This window comes from Chroicocephalus ridibundus, chromosome 1 (assembly GCF_963924245.1).
Source record: "Chroicocephalus ridibundus chromosome 1, bChrRid1.1, whole genome shotgun sequence".
Classification (NCBI taxonomy): Eukaryota; Metazoa; Chordata; class Aves; order Charadriiformes; family Laridae; genus Chroicocephalus; species Chroicocephalus ridibundus.
The window spans coordinates 161827550-161842591 of NC_086284.1; the positions used below are offsets into that span (position 1 = coordinate 161827550).

Here is a 15042-nt window from a genome sequence, read left to right on the forward strand (position 1 = left end):
TAAAGAAAAGCAGGAGACAGCAGTACAAACCAGAGAATTTGTAGAGATCGATGCTCTGCATATTAAGCGGATGAAATAGTAAGAAGAAAGCAAGCGGGGCTCTGAAGCCCCCGTCTTTTTCCTTCACAGACTTGGATCTGATGTAGTTCATGTTGTGTGTTTGTGAGACATGCTCTAAGTTTCCTGCAGTAACCGTACAAGCCCTGATTTCATGGTGATAAGAGTGAAAGCGGCACCAGACACGCCATTAATAGAGCAGGGATTTCCTTCAGCTGAGAGACGCGTTGCTTTGAAGAGTGCTGATCTGAATAAAATCAAGAAGCTGGATGTATTTAATATGTAGGGCCTGCCAATATGCATTAGGGCTCGCCCAGATAAAAGATGCCTAAAGGACTGACAACTCACAGGTTCTCAGAGGAAACTGCAGCAGCCTGCCCAGTGCTAATGGGGCTCCTGTCTTGATTATGATCACATACTCTTCCTCATTTCTATGCCATTTTCTTTCTACCATATTTCAATTCAGCCACAGTAGATTGGTTATTCAAAATGCAGGTAAACAGAATATTTTATTACTATAGAGTTAACTAGATATGTTGGGGGGAAAAGTGCTGCAGGTCACGAAAGGGAAGAAACAATTCACTAAAAGGTCATAATGTACACCAAACAGATAATTACTAACTGATGATGACAGGAAGGATTTTCTGTTTGAAGCACAAATTGTATTACTTTTCATACGTTTATAAGACAAAAATGCATTGCATAGTTCCGAATAACATGTCTTCAAAGACAACCCCACAATTCTTGCATCAATGCTTCTAACTCATTTTAAAATGCCACAAAAATTCAATTTCTTTCCCAAAAGTTCTATGCTTCTGGGGGTTAAAAAGTTTTCCTTCAAACACCTGAAGTCTTCTAAACCATCTGTAGTGCGAGTATATCCCATCAAAGTTTTGCTGCCATTTGAATCCACCCATTTTCTTCCCCCCACACCATGCCAGAACACCACCATATCCCAGTTTCCCAGATCTTTCCCATATGGCGAGGAACCCCTTAGAATACTTGAGATTTACTTAGACTGATGGTGTGAACAACAGATACCTGGAGAAATAAAGCCTGTAATTTGCCTTTGTGTGGCAAGACGCTCATTTGCTTTCTAACCATACGTGCCCATCTCGGGTATCAGCACTCAATACAAAGAGAAGAATAAGCTGAGAATTTGAGCGCACTTACTGAATTATTTTGATGATGGAAGAGAAAGACAATGTTTTACTGCATTCTGGGGAAGATTTCTGACATGACTGTAAGACAGCTTGATGCCAAATTCTTTTGTGTGATGTAGAAGTGGCAGGAGATTGACTGGCTAGACTATTCCCCCCAAAGAGGCAGAGAAAATGGGGATGGGTAGACCTTCATCTGGAACACTGTAGAGGTCCAGCTGGCTATGTCTGTCTCAAGCTCTGTGATGACCAACCCAAACTGTGCTGAGTATTTGTAGGAGATGTTTTTCTTTGCTTTTTTGCATCATTACCTTTGATCACATGGAGATACATGAAAAGCTGCGTGGGTTTGTGTAATACATCCCTTTTGCTCGCACCACGCACCCACACATTTCTCACTCCAGCAAGGGTGACAATGCCCTCTCCCAGAGCTGGACTGAGCACCCCAGTCTTTGCACCATCACCAGTGCCTGCTTCCCAGCTGCGACCTCACAAATGTCCATGAGATCCTGCTCCAGCATGCGTGCAGGTTAGAGCTGCAAGCCAAACCTGTTTGTGGTGCCAGCAGGAGCGTGTGCAGGACAGTCAGGGGGCAGGTGCTTTGCTTTCTTAATAAAGCATCTGGCCAGGTTTCAAGTGCCACTTAAGAAGTTATGTTGGCTCCGTAGGAATATTGTGTTGACAAAGAGTTGTATCACCAGAGGTGCACTGCTATAATTAGAAAGTACTTTTTAAAAGTCTAATGAAAAATTATTTCAGTAATTGTCCTTTACCAAGCTGTCTCCTCTCCTGCTTCCTGTCTGCTTGCCTATTCAGGTTTTGCATTCATGCTGGATGGTGTAGGAGCCCTCCCTAATTGTCTCCAAACACCGGAAACTATGTTTAGGCAAAAAGCATCAGAAAAAATATTACATGAGTGTGAGAACTGGAACAGATTCTGGACCCAGACAAAGTCCTGAGAGAGTAGGCTCGTGGGCTGGGCCCAGACACAGAAATAAAGCACAACACGATTTTACAGAGTCCTCTGCCATCAGCTTGGGGAAAGGTCACTCAACGTTAGTGCCTTGGTTTCCTCATTAAGAGGACAAGCTTTATTTTGTAGACCGCAGAGATCTTGTAAGGCTCAGCTCACACGCCTCCATGCTGCACCACTGAACCAAGCATGAGCAACCTGAAGAGCTCTGGTTCCCCTGCTGATCGATAGCTGAATTACAAAGCTTTTAACCATTACAAAATTGGCTGGCCTTATTTAAGAACTTGACCACCAAGCCTTTAAAGGGCTGGTGAATACTTAGACACCATGAGTGGATGGGGGAAAAAAAGCTTTCTCGGAGGAAAAAATGTGGCACTTAGAACCATCTTCTAACTGGTAATGTAAAGGATTGATCCACACAGCTATTTTAGTTTCTCCTTCTCCCATACTCGCAGAACTTCCTTCCCAAGGCTGGAAAGGAGAGAAGGAAGGGGAAGAGGGGAAAGGAGAGGATGCATTGGTTCCGCAGCCGAACAGCCCGAGCAGGGCACAGTGGGAGGAACTTTAACCGCACGTGTTGACCTGAGCTCTTGCTGGGTACACGCACGAATATGGCGTGACTAACTGGTCACCAAGAGCATGAGCATTGCAGCAGGCAGGAGAGAAATGGGGACATCCTAAAAATCTCAGACAGAAGTTATCTGAGAGCTACACTGGGGACTCCTTTTCTGCATTTGTGTCCTGACTAGCCACACAGCTAGGCAGCTGCTGTTTATGTGTAATTATATGATGATATAGCGAACGATAGAAGCAGCATTGCTAACAATTCCTAGTCCTCTGTGGAACGATCTGTATTTGATCAGAGCTAAGCGGTGCAGCCCCATGTGACTGAAGCTTACTGATGAAAGCCACTTTTACTGTGGATATGTATTTACAGAAAAAAAGACGTGTCCAAGAGTAGACTGTAAGATCAGCTGAAGAGTCCAAAACAAACTCAACAGAGCTCTGAGTAATAGCTAGAGAGCTGCCTCGCCCCGCTGGCTTTATTTTCAGCTCTTGCCCAGACCGAATGCCTGAGCCCTCAGGTTCGCAGAGGCCAGCGGGTTTAAAACTTTGCGTGTTGAAGCTGGCCACCTCGCAACAGCTGCATCACTCTGTCATCCCTATGCAGTCACAGAACTGGTTAAAAAAACCCCAAACCAACCAACCCCAGGGAAGAATTTCTTAGCTTCAAGATTTCAGAAGGTGGCATGGATGGCAAGGTGTTAACTACAGCAGGCTGAGGAAGTATGTTTATTCCCTGCAGCTTTGCACAGAGCTACGCACTCGTGGAGCCTGGCCTCCCCCCCGTTAAGATGATGTGCCAAGTTCTGCCTGCGCTTACACTTGCATATTCAGTGTTTTCCATAGGCTCGAGCTGAAGTGCAGAGCTGATATTCCTGCATGTTGCAGGACGGCAGTCAGCGCATTGAAACACGCAAAACGTTACTCTCTATTTCAAGACTGCACACAAAGGGAAACCAATCTTACGGATTTTGTGGCTAGAAAGAGCAGTTCCTTTCTCTATGTTTTTTTCTTATGGACTTTTTACTTTGAGGAATTCACTTAACTACTTTGTGCCTTAGTATGCCTGATTGTATAATGATCTTTCTGTTAATTAAAGCATGGAAAGGCTAAATTGGGTCAAGTTTGAGAGAGACTGAGATGTGCGGTGATATAAATACAGATTGCAGAGGTGTTCTATAATATACAAAATAAGTACAGCAGCTCTTTAAGATTAAATCAACCTGAAAACTGTATTACTTTTAACGTGGAAGAATACACAGTGTTCTCAGCTCAAATGAGAGCTGCTAAGGTCACCGGAGTCCAGTTTTGGAGCTGATCACTGCAAAAACTCTAGTGGATATCTAGATGTTAATTGTGTATGAGTGATCTTTTATAAACAAGCCCGGTTAGACACAAGGATCTCTGTCCCCTTTCCTCTCTACTCCAACGAAAAACCAGTATCCAAACATGACCCATTGATGGGGTTATGAAAATCTGGTATCATCACTGAGCTCCATCGAAGTAGTGGATCGCCTACACATGTTGGCTGTAGGCCCCGCACATCCACATGTATTTTCCTGAGAGCTTCAGGAAGAACTCTGGTTAAATCACTTCATATGGGAATCCACATGTAAAACCAGGGCAAGAGAGGGTCATACTGTGAGCATTAATGATAATGTACACTGCATGATAACAGATACGTAAGTCCTTCACTATTATCAGCTTAATCACTTGCTCTCTTGTTGCTTTAGCTCTCCATCATTAGTATCTCATTTCTGAAAGAGGATAATTGCTTTGGATCTCTTCAATTACTTCTAAAGCACTGCAGAGCACTTGTAAAAAATCAAACAGATTTGAAGCCTAGGATCACTGAGCTTGGCCTCCCACGTAGTGCAGCTTGTATAGTTTCTCCCAATAACTCCTGCCGTGCGTTTATCACTTCTGATTGAAAAAAACAACTCCAAGGCTAGCTTGTAAATACTCAGGGGTGTGGTTCAAACCAGCCCGTATCTAAGCCATCGTCACTGCAGCAAGAGCAAAGAAGCAGCTCCCTGAACGCCAGAGTGAAGAAAACAGCATCTGGTCCAGCTGTGATGATCCCCCAACTTCAGCAGGGACTGCATGACCATAGGATACCCCAACACAAAGACACTTGCTTAAGCACCCCAGAACCACTCAGATGTTCATGCTGTGTGTGATCCCCCAACTTCAGCAGGGACTGCATGACCATAGGATACCCCAACACAAAGACACTTGCTTAAGCACCCCAGAACCACTCAGATGTTCATGCTGTGAAGCAGCAGCTGTCTCCTGGGCAGATAGATCTTGAGCAGCAGCTGCTGCCAGAGCATCATCTGCTGGGCTAGTCAGTGCCTGGCAGCAATCCCCACCTGAGCTGATTTCTCAGTTTGCGCTACCCTGAAGGTTGAACATGAAACATCACCAAGCGATGCAGGAGATGGCAGCTGGTTTGTCAGCCCGGGCCCTGCCCTCTCTCTGACTGTTCTTCACTGAGCCCCATGGCAGGGCCCATCCCTTGGGTTTGCTGCCCGCCACGGCCCACCAAGCTTTCTTTGCTAAGCAGGCAGCAGCGAGGCTGCAGACTTCGATCAAACTGTTGGTCTTTGCTGGCATCTCCATGCAATCACAGCACCTGCCTGATGGTCCTTAATATTAATGAAGCAGCAGTAGGAGCCTTCTGGCTAGAGAAACTGTGCTGGAAAACCTAGTTAGTAACTGGGTATTCTCACCTCGTAAGTGTAACAACTGCTCTGTGTTAGCAAAGAAACATGAATTTTGCCAAGAGGAAGCACAGAACGTGCCGTTTGTTAAAACGGACACCCTGGCTGTATTTTGGGTTTCAGAAGTGCTCTTTAGAGGCTCACAAAGATTTATTGCTGATGCTTATTCCACCTGCTACTCCACCTGCTAGCCCTGAGCATACCATGAAACAGGCATGTGCTATGCTCTCTTACAAAATCAGAGTTTTTCTTACCTGCCCATAGCCCTTGATGCTCTACCACTAAGCATAAAAACATGCACTCAGGAGGTTAGACAACTGAAGAGTCTATTCATTCTTCACCACCTACACTGCTCTGGGAAAATATACTGGTCTGTAGCATCATGTGAAGGTAACCAGCTATTGCTTCTATTAGTCCAAGGTGTGGGAGGTTCTGAAGAAAGTTGCAGTTTTATATGCTTCACTAAGAATTAAACCCTGGTGGTGTCCTCTCTGTTTTCAAGCCAGAAGACAACTACCTCAGAATTAGCTCAGGGTCCTCAGCAGATCACAACCATCTAACGACCAGACGGAGAGAAAGGCAAGGTGACAGAGGCAGAGCTGAAGGTGCAGGTTCTTCCCAACGGAAGCACTAAGGTCTTTTCAGCCGTGGCAGTATGGGAGGAATTACAGCGCAGGGAGACATACGGAGCTGGGCTAAAAATGGTCCAGTTGAAAATTTTTATATTTGCAAGAGTAGATTGTAAACCAGACTGCTCACTTCAAAGAAACGTTGCCATTTCAAAATAGGTTTTCTCCAAAACAGCACAAGAAATAGTCTAAAATGTCTTCTAACATGTAAATCATAGAATCATAGAATTGTCTAGGTTGGAAGGGACTTTTCAGATCATGGAGTCCAACCATCAACATTAATGTTGTATCAAATGTCCCATTCATTCCCAGGCTTTCTCTTCCAAACAAATTTTCAGAGGTGGAATTTCCAGAGCCTGTCTCGCAGCTGATGAGCTGTGGTCTTTGTGGGAGAGATGCTGCACTGAAATGTTGCTGGCTGACTACTTCTAACAGTGGGGTTGAAGGAGCATTATGAGGTTTGGATATCACAAGTTAACAGCATGTTACTGTTATTATTTATTCCAGGCAACCAAAGCTGGCTACAAGACATTTCTGTCTGAAAGATGAAATGCCACAGCAATGCAGAAACTCATATCTTCCTCTGATTACTGCATTACTTTTGCTGGAACATTTACCAAACTCCATTACTGTATGCAAGTTAACAGAACAGAGCATACAGAAAAACTCGCAATGCTACTTATTTAACTGGCCACTATCTCAGAAAGCAGAGAGTCAATTCCTTCCCTTCCAGCTCAAGCAAAATTCTCATCAACTTCAGTGGAAATCTCACTGAAATAAAAAAAAGTTTGGGGTTTGGATCTGATCCCTCTCTCTTTCCAGCCACAGCGGAAGGCAGATGTTCTTGCACGGCTAGCATGACTTTTGCAGGAGATGCCAGCTAGTGACTTCAGAAGAGCTGCGACTGCCCTGAGTAACTAAAGGCACTGTCCTGCTCTTTCTGTGGGTCGCTCCTAGGGAGGGGACAATAGTCACACAGTCTGACTGCGGGGCTCAGCAAAAGAGGTGGCACTTTCTTTCAAGTCAGAGCATGACATGTAAAGCCAGAGGCCTGTGACCTGTGACCGAAAGTCAGAGACATCAAAGAATCTTCCTGGGAAAAGCCTCCCTGCACATTAATAGGGACTGTCAGCTCTAGCTCTTGACAGGCGCCATCCTCTCCTATGCCTCGTGTTTCTTAGGAGCTGGCGTATTGAATGGCCACAAGAAACTCTCATACATGAAACTGCCCCTGTGGGGAACAGCGGGGGAAGCCCTGACTGAAAGGCTCTGCTGAATTATTAAGGTTGCCCAGAGTAAACCAAAGTAACCTTCATGTTAATTCCTGACAGCCTCTTTCAGTTTTATTATAAAACAGCATCCCCCCTACCTCGCCTACTCCTCTCTCTCCTGTTAGAAGAAACTTCACAAGGCTGCTGAAGTAAGAAACCCTGCCCGCAACATTAACTAAATACACACAGCCCTATTTTAGACAGATGCATCAAGCTAAATATGGCAGCCTTCGGCTGCTGGAGGGAGTGCAGTATTTCATCTAATCCCTCTCACCAAAGCATATTAATGCTTTAGCAACCAGAAGGGAAATACAGGTACTGCATCTCATCTTTAAGCAGCAAACCCAAAACCTTCAAGGCTAAAAAAAGAATAAATACTTCCTAACTTGTCACATTATTTGGTTTTGTCAAGCCCCACTTCAGAAAATAGCTGGGTGCCGAGTGGGTTTCCCTGCCCACGTGTTGTGCCCACAGTCCCTGGCAGCTGCCTGTGATGGGCACAGTGCATCAGAGGGGCACGCAGTGACTCAGGGACAGAAACACCCAGTCCATCACCTCTGGGACCAGGTCATCATTCTTTATCCCAAATTTCCATTTCTTTTTGGTCCACTGCACTACAGCAGTGGCTATAAACAGCTGTGCTGTGCTGATAAGCTGAATGAGAAAACTCCTGATTTTCTTGACTTCTTTTTTCTGAGGTGGGTCTATATTTTCTAGCATCTTCCTCTGGAGTTTATCAGCTTCTTCTCCAGAGCCAAGCAAAAGTGGCTCTGCAGCTAAGAAGGCCTTTGACATGTTCCTGGGCTGCAACGTACTACAGGGCTTTTCAGCTTTACTCTAAACCCAGCAAGTTACAGATTAAAGTCAGGGAGGAAGATGACAGTGGAACATCCATTGTATTGTACAAAAGAAGCCAAGCATGCAGGGCAAAGATATCCTATATTAAAAATAATACATTTTCTCTAAAAAAGGGGTGTTACAATATTTTAAATAATGCATTTTAAAGGTCTGAGTCATCTTGGAGCTGAATGTTCTGCAGCTATTGGTTTTGCTTTTCTAATAGTCCTATGTAAATATACTTGTGTTTGCTTATGAAGTTAATTTAGTGCTGGTGAAAGTCTACTAGTCCTTCTAGATCAAAAATATCTTGCATTGGCTACATAAGAGGTATGGCGTAAACATTTCTGACTGTTTTTTTCCACCAGGCTTGGAAGTCCTGAATCCCAGTGGAGTGGGACTTTCTCCATTCACTCGGCTGGGAATGATGCATCAGTTAACCTCTTATTTTGCTCCAACTAATGCGAACGGTTTTCGCTGCCACTTACCAAAATGTGGCTTACTAGTATCCTTTCTTAAGAAGCCCTTGTGTTTCTAAAAGGCTAGAACCAGCAAGTTAAAAAAATATTTCCTTCTGTGTTTGTGCCATTGTGAACTAAATGTAAAATTCAATTGTAAATTAAAATGTAGGGTTTGAGGTAACACACTTTTTACACTCGAATGAGCCGAAAGCTATTTCAAAGATGACCCGGCTGAAGACAGTGGTTGCCATCTTTTAAAAGGCATTGGTATATGTGTGTTTGCTTCTGTGTATGAGAAGAAATAAAGAAGCCAATGCTTTTCCATGCTTCCCAGTTGAAGCATACAGGGAAGAAGTGCTGGCTCTGGTGCACCTTTAGAGCAGGAAATAAATCAGCAGCAGGTCTGTCTTGTTCGTATCCTGGTCTGACAGTTTACAGCAAAGTTTAACGTGCCTTTAAAAACCACTGCAGTTACCCTCTCAGAAGTGATTTGAAGGCAATACTCCCAGTTCCAAGAAGCCTGAAAAAGGAGTCTTTGCTACCCCTTCCAATCTGCTTTGTTTCCCCCCTGTGACAGCCCACCACAGGCCAGCCTAGAAAGCAGATGAACTTTTCTTCCCCCTCATGTCACTCTGGCGGCAGTGCAGAATTCAGCCCTTTGCAACGGAGCGCTGTCACCAGGACAAAAGATCATTTCCACCTCAAGGCCACATCACAGACTCTTTCTCCTACTTTTCCAAGGCCATCTCATTATTTTTTTCCCCTTTATGAGCAGGGTCTAAATTACAAGCATGTGCCCTGGGCCAGCTTTCCTGTGGCTAGTGTAGTCTGCTGATGGCAGCAAAGTTATATTGCACCCTTGCTTTAGCGTTTGATCTGCCCTGACACAGTAAGATTATTTCTCATTAAACAGACAATAGATGAGTGTCTGGAACCTGACAGCCATTAATATAGACATCGTTAGTTCTGCATAATCACTTAATTTTCCTTGATAACCATATTATAAGTATATATGAGTCTACAGTACTGAACTGGTTAGAGATCTGCTACAATTGCTAATCAGACCTCTGCTGTTTGTCAGCATTCAAGAAAAATACCTTGACATTTTCTAATCTCTAGATGAGGTAGGAGAATACTATGACAAATCAGGACAGGATTTGTCCTTCAGGATGGGAAGAAGTGAAAAATTATCCAAAATGGAGAGATAGTATGGCTTCCCCACTGCTTAAACAGAAAGGAAACCATTTTATCCCACAAATAACAGGTGTGTCTAGAAACTGGAAGGTTTCCATTTGGTCTTACCGAGTCTGTTCGAAAACTTATGATCCAGGGCTTTGTACACCTCTGGGGATGCAAGGCAGCCGAAAACACGGAGGCCTGAGGGGAGAAGAGAAACACTAGAGTGAGCGAGGGGGAGGGATACAGGAGGCAGAGCAGTGACGTGGTTTGAAAGAAAACGCTCTTACAACAGCTCTGAAAATGCCCTGGGTGTTTTGTTTGACATTTTGAGTTAGCAGCTTCACCTACCAACAGATTATCAGATCAAGTTGTTGCACCTTTACCTTTATTAATTGTATCTGGGTCAGGGCAGCTCTTTGTTATTCCCATCTGGGAATTCTGTGCTTATTTGCTTAGGTATTAAAGTGGCAGGAAAGGGATTTTTAGCCTAAAAACTTGAAAAAAAGAATAAAACATCCTAGAGTGCTTACTGCAAAACCCGACATTCTGAAGGATTTCCAGATTGACTAAAAAGTGATCCTACACCCCTATAGACAGAGCAGCATCCTCTGAGGGGAGAAATGCCACAATACAATGCACCAGTCACTGTGCAATGAGAAACAAACTCCCTCTTCTCCCTTTTTCTTTTTTTTTTTTTTTAAAGGAGAATAATCATTTGGGTGTTCTTTTTTTCTTGCTGAAAAGTGCAACAATCCTTATTACAGAGGAGTTCTGAAAGTTAAGGACGTCTATGTTTCACTCTTCTAGGGCAGAATTTGCAATACTACAAACGCCATAAGAGCAATTGCCCACACATCCCATGCTCCCTCCACCCGCAAAAAAAAAAAAAAAAAAAAAAAAGGAAAAAGGAAAAAAACCGAAGGGGACAAGTGGAGAGACAGAGAAAAATGATACTCTTTCTGCCCTTTCTGGGGGAGGAAGGAGGATGTGGAGGACACTGTGGTTAGTTTGTTGTAATTAGCGTTAACATCAAAAAGGAGCACAAGTGCTGCATCCTATCACGCCCCCTCATTACTAGAGTACATAACCTCCTAACCTCCACCCAGGAAAATGATATCATTGCATGAATTAATCATCTGGGCAATTAATGGCAAAAGCGACCTCAGGTTTCCAGCACAGTCTCTGGCACCAGCGAATTGGCAATGACGTAAGCTTCCCCGGGAATATGCTGGCGTTTTGCCTGTCCCTGAGCCTCGCTGTTGACTCGGGGGGCAGCGGCAAACAATGTAGTCAACCAACCGGTGATAAATGCTGCAAGCGAATGCCGGGCTACCGCCGCTGCAGCATCAGAGGGACGCTTCTCCTGCCAAACCCCCCGTGTGCCTCTCCCAAGGAAGATGCGTATCCCGAAACAGGCAAGTGCGAACACCTTCCTCTGATGCGCAAAGAGATGGACTCTCCAGGTGCATCCAGTATCTGTCCCCTTCTTAGTAAGGAGAGACTTCTGCTCTGCACCTGGAAGCTGTGCAGCTTTTTGGAGTATATGAATAAGGAAGTTATTTAATTATTCCTCTGTTGCTGGGGCAGAGGTAAGGCGACAGAAGTTTATTTTACTGGGGAATTTATTTTCAGATGGCAAAGCCTGTTTAACTTCATTTCTTTGCTCACTCTGCTGCTGTGAGTGCTTTAAAAGTTGGAGTCAAACTCAACTATGACCAAGCTTTTGTTAACTTCAAGGAGCTGAAGGACAGGAAAGCATAAGAGAAATCAAGAGACAAAAAACCCACTAAATTATGGTATATGCCTTATCTTAGACTTGTTTTTCAGTCAGCTATTCCAGGTGAGATGAGGAGAGCATGGCTCTGTCGTACCAGAAGCTGCTGCATGTTCCCTTTGGGTTTTCTGTCATCAAATACAAATATCCTCTGTAAGGTGGATTCTTTTTTGTACCTGTGCCAGGTGAGTGTCCCTTCGGTCTCACTTGGGGCACATGCACAATTTGTGAGATGGAGGGAGTCAGCCCACCACCCCCATCAGCACATCTCAGAGACTTCAGGAGAGCTCACAGGCAGAGGGCAGACATGGGTGGGGAGGTGGTCTCTGGTGGGAATATCAGTCATGTTTGCATTTTCCCATCTTTGGGCTGCATGAGAAAGCCACAGAAAAGAAAGGAGTTTGGTAAAGGGAAACTTAACCCCTGATGTAACAGATTTGGTGTCATGGAGGAAAGAGAACTTGTCTGGGCAAACAGGTTTGGTTTATCCAAGACAAGCCATTTTGATGCTTCTCCCTGTGGGGCTTTCTGCCTTACTGCTCTTCTAGGATGGAGCCTCTGGCTATTGCTTTCTAAGCAAGCAGAAAAATCATACCTCCCTCAGCACTCATCATAAGAGTTAGTTTCCAACTGAGATGAGATATCCACAGGTGAGCAGCACCTTTGTCTCAACAACACCTTCCTCTGGATCCTGGCTTAAGAAGAATGAGGTGGTGAAAACATATGAGAAGCAGCTAAACCTGTTAATGCCTTACAGCAAGCTGCGATCCCCACTCCGGTTAGCGACTGGGCTAAGGTCATCCAGCTCGGGACAGCCTTGTCTTAAAGGCTTCCAAAGATGTAAGGTGCAGAAGCGTGATTCTAGCATCATCACTGCAAACAACATCCCCTGCCTGCATGGCTTAATGCCACTTGTCACATTTGTAATCCAGCTTCCCCCACCTTCCCTGTCTGTTTAGCAGTCACTTGCTATCAGAGCAAAGGCAGTGAAACAAAGGGAAGCGCAGAGGCTAATTTGCTTGATGTGCTCCTGCTCTTCCAGATAACACTAACCTGATCCTCAGAGATGCTCACCCTTTCTTCGCATCATTAAAAGGGAGATAGCAAATCTGTGGAAGGAACTCAATAGGTTATCACTTTAGCAGAAGGCAAACAGGACAGTTTGATCATCAGTTCTTCTAACCAGTCGGATAACCTGTCCTGATTCCCCTCCTTGCTTTCCAGGTGTAGCTGGCTCAGCAGATAGGATTAATCCACTTTCCCACTCACTTGCACGCTCCATGTTAGAGAATCTGATTACACAGATTGTTTGCAATTTATCTCCACCTGCCATGACTAATGCTCCAGTCTGACCTCCTCTTTCCCATTTTCACATTTCATTGCATATCCGATACATACACAGACAGATGCACGCACGCTTGCTCTTTTTTGTTTGCAAACAGCTCACTAAGAGCCTCGGCATTTCCATTTTCAATCAAACCAGAAAGCACTAATGTTTTCCCCACACTACCCATGAGGCAATTTCTCCCTTCTGACTCCTCTCATTACATTTATAACGCACAGGCTTCATATGTTGCTGCTCTATCCACAGAAAACACAGGCATCTCCGTACAGCCATGCACAATCAACACGCAATGTTATAAACCCCGGCAGCACATATAAAGACAAAGGCACAGGCTACGTGCACTGAGCAAGTGCCACCACATACATTCCAAACCCTGCAGGAAACCATTGCCTGCAGAGTGCTTTCCTATAAACAAAAACAGCCTTGCAGCACAGAGTCAGTATACGATTCTGGCGAATCCTGTTCCCGCTCGCTTCCTTACCTTTCCTCAGTCTGCTAATCCGGGGGCCCTGGACCTATTCGCTTTCCCTCCTGCACACAAACTGCCAGTCCCTCCTGCTTCACATTCACAGCACACCAGCAGGATTCACCGTCATCCCATTCTGCTGGATCCTTATCGCCCTATTGGCCAAAGCCAGACAGTAAATTCAATTAGGCTCCTCCTTATAACTATATTATCACAGGAACAGGATGAATAATTTAGTAAACAACAAGGGTGTGCAGGCTCTGGTGTCACAGACTTCACCCCCGCTGGCAGGCTTTTATCAAAGAGAGGCGGGTAAAGAAACCAGAATCTGTCACTCTCCTGAAAAGGAGACCTTAGATTACCCACTTGTATTTCCCATTCCATCCCTCTTCTCCTCCTCCTTCTAAAGCCATGGCAATCCCTTTATTGTTGTACATCCATCCCCATCCCACAACACGGTATTTCCCTGGTGAATGGTCGTTACCATCTCAGTGGATGCAGAGATTTCTGTCCAGGCAAAGCGATACTGCAGCACATCAAACACTTTGCCTCTTTCCTGAATGCAAGATGCGAAAAAAGAATAAAACTGTTCTGCAGAAGGGAGTAACAAGATGGGCAGCTCAAAAGCAAATGGGAGAGTCTGCCTTGTATCACGATATCTTCTGTTCAGCAACTGCACTGTCATCCAATCAATTCGGACACCCAAGGGGTGTAACTACACGGCTCCTGAAAGAGAAGGGCTCATATACACACCGCTTGTGGACTGTGATTTCACACGCCTGCAGTGGGAGTTTGAATTCCCATGTCAAAAACACACACTAAAGTGGCAGATTTTCCCCAGACAAAATGACTAAGCTGTTCTGTTTTGCACTTTTTTCCTTTTTTTTTTTTCCTGACCAGAACTTTGTAGCGACAACTAACTATACCTACATTTTCCAAGTAGTTGTTTTCTCAAAATGTACACTGCCCTTTTTCCTCAGGTGACGCTTTTCTTGAAGAGTTACAGAGCACTGCAGCTTACCTTAACAGGGTCACCACTAAGTCAAGCCTCAGACCACCTCATTTGCCTGAAGAGTTTTTTGTTATGGGACCAACGCTAGAAGCGGAGGACCTCAGTGGGACAACCCCTCCTACCCCGAGATCAGACCAAGCAGCCAGCAGGGCTTTTTAATGACCATTCACAGCAATAGTGAAAGTTATTGCTAATATATGTTCACCTGCGCGCTATTTACAAACAGCCGTATCATTCCAATGTAAATGAAAAATAAATAGGCAGGATGAAGAAGCCATTCTTCTTCCCTTATAGGAGCCTGCGACCCTTAGAGTCCAAGGCCACCCTTTGCACTCTGCTTCCCCTGTGCTAAGAATATCTACTGTCCTACACCTACTATCATAATAACGCGAGGTTCAAATTTGCACTAGAGCCCAAACTCCTCCAAGCAACTCCTACACCAGCGCTCAGTTTGGCTCATATCCCAGGACTGGCTGGCTGGGTAGCCCTTGGCTCTGCCTCTAGAGGCAGTAGGGACACGAGGTTGAACTCAAACTCATGTACCAGCATAGCTACAAAGGCAGACTGCCAGTGAGAGACCAGCCGTTTCCC

The 15042-nt window shown here is 44.8% G+C and overlaps 1 protein-coding gene across 1 annotated transcript in view; it reads right to left on the reverse strand.

Moving 5' to 3' along the window:
- SYN3 (synapsin III) overlaps positions 1–13619 on the reverse strand; it is a 200390-nt gene extending 186771 nt beyond the window's left edge. Inside the window, exons 1-2 of the mRNA XM_063321517.1 lie at positions 13455–13619; positions 9978–10052 (exon numbers count right to left, since the gene is read on the reverse strand). The gene's annotated coding sequence lies outside the window, so the exon portion shown is untranslated. The remainder of the gene's footprint in view (positions 1–9977; positions 10053–13454) is intronic.
- Between the last annotated feature and the right edge of the window lie 1423 nt (positions 13620–15042).